Source organism: Etheostoma cragini, chromosome 11 (genome assembly GCF_013103735.1).
Source record: "Etheostoma cragini isolate CJK2018 chromosome 11, CSU_Ecrag_1.0, whole genome shotgun sequence".
Taxonomy (NCBI): Eukaryota; Metazoa; Chordata; class Actinopteri; order Perciformes; family Percidae; genus Etheostoma; species Etheostoma cragini.
The window spans coordinates 4,719,570-4,727,520 of NC_048417.1; the positions used below are offsets into that span (position 1 = coordinate 4,719,570).

At 41.5% G+C, this 7,951-nt stretch overlaps 1 protein-coding gene and 1 long non-coding RNA gene across 2 annotated transcripts in view; one reads left to right on the plus strand and one right to left on the minus strand.

The window, feature by feature from the left end:
* plcl1 (phospholipase C like 1) overlaps positions 1 to 7,951 on the minus strand; it is a 72,342-nt gene that overhangs the window by 50,471 nt on the left and 13,920 nt on the right. The gene's annotated exons all lie outside the window — the stretch shown is intronic.
* The window catches only part of LOC117953142, a 9,607-nt gene continuing 4,251 nt past the window's right edge, over positions 2,596 to 7,951 (plus strand). Inside the window, exons 1-2 of the long non-coding RNA XR_004658563.1 lie at positions 2,596 to 2,609; positions 6,837 to 6,841. This is a non-coding gene — a long non-coding RNA (uncharacterized LOC117953142). The remainder of the gene's footprint in view (positions 2,610 to 6,836; positions 6,842 to 7,951) is intronic.

Genomic DNA, 7,951 nt, shown 5'->3' on the forward strand with positions numbered 1-7,951 from the left:
GCAGATCTTTGTGGTCTTATACAGCGGCAGTCAGTGTGGCGCATATAGTAATACATACGGATTACCGTGCGTTACTTTGGTAGCTAAACGTACAAATGGTTCAAGGAGCCTGCTTAAAGGGAGAGGAGGGATGCCGTGACAAAAACACAGATCCTCACTGGCACGTGACAGACAATGGTTCGAAGGGCTTGTCTAATGGAAACATGACCTGAAACCGCCTGTGAGAAGGAGTTCAACAGGCGTGAAGGTGGGGCGGTCAGAGTTGAGCTCAGTGAGAAAAGGGGTACAAAATTGGCAGCAACATCCATTCTTGCAGTTTATTGAGAGTAGGAGTTCCTTTCTGGCCAAGATAAAAAGCAGTCAGTGGAGAGAATACGAGTCGGACGCGCACTGCTGCACAGCTAATGGTTTGCCACCGCAATGTTGTGGGTCATGCTGTTCCAAATTTCAATTACATCTGGTGAGAAGACACCCGAGCACACAAACTCTATCTGCCTGATGCCTCTCGCTGTGTGCAGTAAGAGTATTTGCATTCACCCTAGTTTCATGCTTCACTGACATGCTCAAGACTAAAGTAGCTCTCTAATACAGCACTCAGAGATAGGACCTGGTTTCTCTCAATGGAAAGGTAATTGCTCTAAAGAAATTATTCCCCAAAAAAGAAAAGACCACACATATTCATTAATAAACACAATACGGCAACCCACAAATTCACACACACAAGCTACCACAAGTCCTCTTTCAGTGCACAAGACACACACACACAAACAAAGGTAAAGACTCTCATAGAAGAAGAACGCGCCTCAAGCTATCTCTCCTGCTCGCTCCACGTTATTGACTTAAATAAGACGTCTAGACAAAGACATCCTCAAGCAAGAGAGAAGGAAATATGGCGGCAGAGAGACAAATAGAAATAAATGTTGAGGGGGGAAAGAAAAGGACACAGAGACCGAGAGAGTAGAGAGATGTGACCAGAAGGAGAAGAGGGTTTAATTGGCATCTGATTGGGAATCCTGATTGACTCCTCCTTATACATTTATTCTTGGTTCAGATTCTTGGCATGTTCTGTACAGTACATAATCTTTTCTCAAAACATACACTGAAAGCAAGACACGCCTTTATTTTAAGCAGATCATCTCGGCAATAAGGGATTCTTTTTCATGACACATTTCATATTTTGAAATCTATGAATCACTTTTTTTTTCGTCTGGCTCCACAGATGTACAGTACATGAATGGAAGGATAAAGCCTTCACCTGACACGCTAGATGGTTTGTCAACACACAACCATGTGAGAAACAGTCATTTGAAACTGTTTTAATGAGGGAAGACACTTAAAAACGTAACGGTCGAAATATGCATGCCATGCGCCGGATGTCCTTCCTCTTCCGCTTTCTGTGTGTTGACGTTTTGAAAATCCCTTTGGTTTGTGGAAAGGACAAAAAACTTTGAGCCAGCGATGAAAATGGCAAGTTGACCTGCTTGGTTCTTTCAGGGCATTGTAATAACTTACAATGAAACGTGATTACGGCATTTACTATCTAACAGAGACTTTTCGGGACTGATTGCTACGGAAGAAAATGAACTTTGGCCTCTGAAGTAACTCCTCCAAGTACTGATTAATAAATAATTAAAAGGGAGAGTGATGCACAACCTAAAACATGTGTGAGGTCCTAACAGCTGAGAGTAAAGTAGGATGCACAGAGGCGAGCGGGAGAGAGGTGGAATTAAACTCCTGATAAGATAACGCACCGAGGCTAAAAGAGGGAAAAGACGTGCTGCTGGAAGGCGCTTTAAGCGAACGAGGGTGACAGGCGAAGACGGAGACGGAGAGGACAGCTTTGTGCGCAGGCAGACATGGAGCAGCGCTAAATAAATCAGCCAGCCTGCAACTAAGTGTGACTGAAATGTTTACGATACGGCAGCATAATGGAGGGACAGACGGGGAGAGAGGGGGAGAACGAGGGAGGAAGCCCGCCTGCCTGTTATCTGAGAGACAGAGAGAGAAAAAGAAAAGAGACAGACAAAAGAACAGTCTGACTGAGTTTAGTGCTCGTTAAAACACCTGTTATTTTCTGTACCAGCCCACACCACGATGCTGTGTGCTTCAGGATACGCTACAGACCCACGACCCGTTTTACTTAACAGCCAAGGCATGCATGTTTCTGTAAAAACGGTATCTGCATAAACAGATGCATTGTGGGCGAATAGAGTTTGAACAGTCACAAATTTTGGGCGGCGTCTACAGGAGCAGCAGGCAACATTTAAAGCACATAGACCTCCTAGGAACCTCGCAGCTTTGTGACAGCTATGTGAAACAGTGTTGCACGATAGGATAGAAAAAGTAGCCCAATTTTATTTTCATAAGAAGGAAAGGGGCTTCAGTTTGCCTCTGTCTGAGGTCGAGGAATGTTGTGTAAAACAAGCGTTCCTCGGTCACTGTGGTAAATGGGTGTGGTTGACAGATGACACAACGTGATGCTGCATGAGTGCCATGCCCTTAGGCGTGAAGGTGGAACAGTCAGGAGCCGGCCAATTACTACTAATTGGTGGCATTATGTCGCTAGCAGTTTAATGTATGAATAGTGACGTTAGCGCTGTGTGTCATCAGTGTGTCAATGTAGCCAAATAAGTGTCTTGTATCCCCAATCAGTCAAAGAAGCAAAGTATGATAGATAACAAATAACTAATTATCTATTAGAAGGTTCTGTTTGCAATCTATGGACGTGCAGTACACACAATAATTACTGGATTACTTAGTTGTTACTAGTTGATACTAGGGCTAAACGATCTGGGCGGAAAAAAATCTAACTTGCAATTTTTTTGACAGATATTGTGATTACGATTGTTTTTTAGCTACATTTTGCACCTTCTATGATTATGTTGAATAAAGTAATAAGACATGAATGTGAGATCTTTTAAAAATAGGACATTTATTAAACAATCTGTGATATCTAACATTAATTTGTCAGTAAATATTGTAATAAATAAGAGGAATAAAATATGTTAAACTGGACTGTTACGTGATCGGCTGGACGGAGATGGCATCTTCAGGCACAGCTCCCAGACCAATTTTGCCAAATAGTTTCTTATTATATATTTTACTACTAAATGCTTATTATAGTTACTTAAGGTGGTATGGCAAACAAGGGGCAGAGCAGAACACAGCGATACGGATGCTATTGCAGAGGCAGTACTGGAGAAACAGAAAAGCTACCTCGAGCCACTCTTTTCTCAGATCCAGTCTCAGATTCACCAGGTGGGGATCGTCAATGATAAGAAGCTAACTGCTATCCATGCTCAACTAGCATCTCTGAATGAAAGTCTTGGCTCTCTCAGGTTGGACGTGAATAACCTAAAAACTACTGTGGAAAGCAAAGTATTCTGGACAGATGCTAATGCTATCCAGTATCTCTCACGCACAGTCTCTCTGCCTAAGTGGCTCCCTGATCTAGCAGACGTTCAGAAAGAGATTGTGAGAGCCCACCGAATGTACAGTAATAGCCCAGAGAAGAACACCACTACCATTTGCACACTGATTTTCAACGTGCTTCATTACACAAACAGGAAGGCAATCCTACTGGCTGCGCTGAAATCCCCGCTCGGGGGAAGAAAAATTTGCTTCTCTAGATTACAGCAACTACACGATGAACAGGTACAGGTTTTTTATTGAGCCATGGATTCAGCTTGAATCAAGGGTCAGGATTTTTTCTTGCTTTATCCAGCAATACTGAAGATGAGAGATGGCGCCCGGTGCAGGGCGTTCACTTCCCTTGAGAATGCTGAGGACTGTGTGACCCGGGCTGCCGACGCTTCGGATGGTGTCACAGAGAGCGCTGTGGAGGAGGACCAGGACTGAGACACCTGCCTGATGAACATGGACCGTTGTTTGTCTTGTTCTCTTAATGTTCCCTGATTTCATCGCACTGCTACGATCACAGATACTGCGTTTCTGAATGCTACGTGGACCTAGCTTAATATGGCCTAATCTCCGTAGGTTAGCTGGACCACTCCCTAAATACACTGTCTGGTATGTTCTGGTTCTGGGTTTCACATGTTTTGCGTAATTAGGGACTTATCATTGGATGCGCTATTATTAGGATTTAACTAAATGAAAGGCAGTAACAATTTCCAAGTATTCTCTCATTTAGAACGCAGCATTTTTGATAATAGGTTATCTTTCATTTTTGGTTATGAATTGTGGCAGACTGAATGCTCCTCATAAACATGGGCTTACTAAAAAAGAGAAATGTTCACATTACATTATTACAGGAGTCATACTTTCTGCAGGCCGTTCAGCCAATTAATTCTTTCATACAATTGCATCCTCCTCAGAAAGCTCAAAAACAAAAGGCATGGTCATTGTTGTCAAACGGAGTCTCCTACTTAAAGCTTTGTCATCTTGGTCAGATGATACAGGCAGGATTGTGATTTCCACAACAGAGTTTGGTGCCAGAAGAATTGCACTTTTCAGTTTATGCGCCAAATGTTTTTGATGGCAAGTTCTACAATACACTCACTATTAAAATCTCAAAGCTGTGTAGGACCCAAATAATGATCGGTGAACGTTGAACATGAAGGACACTAGGGAACAGGCTCAGGCTAGAAATGCTCTGAAATCATGGGCCAGCAGCTTGGGTCTTTATTTGGCGTATACTTAATCCCACCTGTAAGGATTATTCATTTTTTTCTGAAGAAGTCTTAAAAACATGGTGATTCTCAGGCAAGTTCTGAAGTTATTAAGGAGAATCTTTTATTCCTACCATTTCTCAGCAGATTTCTGGGTCATTTTTTGAAACGGACATCCAGAATAATGTTATCTTCGAGAAGCGTGCGTAACACTGAATCTATTAATATGTCTGTGTGTTTAAATATGCTCAAGTTATGATTGGGGAAGGAGTTCCATTTTGACACAAATTGCAGCAAGGGGGCCGAAATAATAAAAAAAAAAAAACACTGCCTGAGCTTCTCTTTATTAATGAGTTGGGCTTATTAAATCCCATTTTGGAACACAGGTGTTTATTTGGAACATGAGGAGAAACAGAAAATGAATTACTTTGAGGGACTCCGGTGCCTAACAGCTGCTTCATTTTCTGTTACCAGAGGCATGTTCTGAGCGGTGCCTGTGGCATAACGAACTTAGTAACTCTTACCTGCTGTCAACTCAGAAAAACATCTACTTTTCCATGCGTGGCAACATAAAATCTACTGCCTACTTTCTCTTTCAAGAATCGGAAAATCTGTTGAAGAGACAGTTTTTGGTAAACGTCTGTAAAACACAAAAAACGATTAGCATGCATTACCTTCATGTTAGACCGCCAACCTTTCCCCTGATTTACTGTATTTTTTAACCTGATTATTTAGTAATCCTGTCAAGAGTTAGCTGCAGCAGATTACCTCGGCTACTTTGACCTGAAGAGAAGTAAGCACTTCATTGATGATTTGTCAAGCTATTTCAGAGGGCTAAGGAGACTATAATAGGATTGAAAAGTCCTGAACTTTTGCCTTGTTTTTAGCCTACTGTCACACAGAAAGACAAGCGTAGCTGGACCGCTCACTAACATAGAAGCTAGATGGAGCCGATTACACTGAAGCCTGTGTAGCGAGACCTGCTTGTACCTGAAATCCTTTCATGTGTAATATTTCCAGTTCGGCCTGACTTGATGCAACTCATGAATTGAGCCATATGTCTGTCTGTCTCTCACACACACACACACACACACACACACACACACACACACACAAACACACACACACACGTTCCATCTTTTTGAGCTTTGTTGCTTCAGGTGCCGTCGCCTCACACAGTCATCCATAACCAGCAGACCTGGACAACACACAGAGTGATGAAAAGACTGGAAGCACAAGAAGAAATACTCAGGAAATACATTCAATACTCTGTCAAGAGTACTGGATCTGCTGCCAACCAGTGCTGGACTGTGCAGTACTGGACCTCCTGTCACGTACAGTACAATCCTCAGTGATTCATACACAGTCTTTATGGGTTCATTGATTAAAGCGTGATTTATGCTTCTGCATAAAATCTACTTTTGGGGTCTTTTGTCTAGATTAGAGCAAATGTCTGTGCATATCATTTAGACAGGGGTCTCTACCTTACTTTGTCTTTTGTAGCATGATGTACTGTTTGTATAGTGAGAGCCTGCTGTGGTATTTCTTTTATTTTGTTAGATATGTTATATACTGTATATATATAATATCTGTTCTATGTTATGTTATATATCTGGAACTGACATATGTTTTGACTGCCAGAACCCATATAAAAAGTAATAATACGTTTTTTAAATTCTTTTTTAAAAATGGTTAATTTACTGTATAAACTAGTCGCAGAGCTGTCTGACATTAATTCTTATGGTCAGGATTTGTAGATGTATTTCTCTGAGGAAAGCTCAAGGATAACTGGTCAAGTGTTTAACTCACAAAAAAAAACATCTAAAATATCAGAAAAGTACAAAGATGATGTCAGTGGGGTTACATAACAAGCTATTCATTTGAGTGAATCTTTTTCTTGGGCTCAAAGACAATCTCAAAAAATACGAATGTCAGCAGATCCAGTTTTGAAGCCTTGAGGGGATGATAGATAGATAATGTACGGGGAGAAACAGAGACAGAAATTATCACAAAGGCGATGTTAGCAATAATGACTTAATGGGAGACAGGAAAAGCTGTCAGATGAGTGAAAGAAAGAGAAGAGAAGAATATTTGGGGGAGTAAAGAGACTCCCACAGTCAGTGATTAAGCCTCCACCCGTGCAGCAGAGGGGTGATGACGGGTAAGAACATCTCTTCATGCTAGAAAAGTTGTAATTATTTTAATTAGCCCTTGTTTAACTCTGAATGGAGGCCCAAAGCTGAGTTGCAGCACAGACTTGAATCCTCATAGTGTGTGTGTGTGTGTGTGTGTGTGTGTGTGTGTGTGTGCGCGTGTGTGTTTGCAAAGGGTTGACTTATTTATTTTCATGTCTGGCTCTGTGTAGCCGAGTTCCCTCTCTCCCTGCCTGCTTATCAGCATCTCCGTCCATCACTGCATAAAATGTCACATGCGAATGGGGAGTGATAAAAAGTACGAAAATATTATCTAAAGAGTAAGAGGAGCCGTGAGCAGCTCTGTGTGGTTATGGATCATCAGTTTCAGCTTGTACAGCCCCATGCAGTTTCCATCCAAATACGGCACAAAGACTCTCCACAAGAAAACGTGATAGAATCCTAAAACTGTAATATGAATATCAAGAGAGAGAGAAACTATGGATCATGACTGGGATCCTCTCAAACTTAAATAGAAACTAGTCTCAAAGAGGGATCATTAATGTAGTTGTGAATGTAACATTGTATCACCGTTTGTATTTTGAACACCATTCATTGTGGAGAAAAAAATGATGCTACATACTCTATAATACTCTCTATACAAATAAACCTTAAATAAAACTAGAAACCATATTACGATGTAAACACACCAGCTGCAACGCCAAATCGAGCCAGGGTTGTATTTTCTACTTCTACCCCCCTACTTCCAGCGCCCTTGCTCTGACCACACACATCCTCAAAGTCAGTCTTAATTCAGATGCTACAACTACAACTACACAGCTGTGACATTATGTGACGGCATCTTGCATGACTGTCTTGGCAGACGTTAAAAACACCTGGCAAAATACGCTAAACCACCCTTGTGGTAGTTCCCTGTGACACACACACACACACACACACACACACACACTTGTTAGCTTCTAATATTCTTGTTTTTTTAGGCCACTGGGAATTTGAACCCAAATTAAACAGTGAAGGTAAATCTACGCCACAAGGTAGAAACAGATTGATTTTGGAACAGAGGGATGAGGAGTTGAAAAGCTGTTTAGTGGTTTGTAGGGGGAAGCGATGCAGCTGTGGGGAAGTAGCAACACTAGAAAGAAGAAAAATAGCAAAAACACAATTATATAT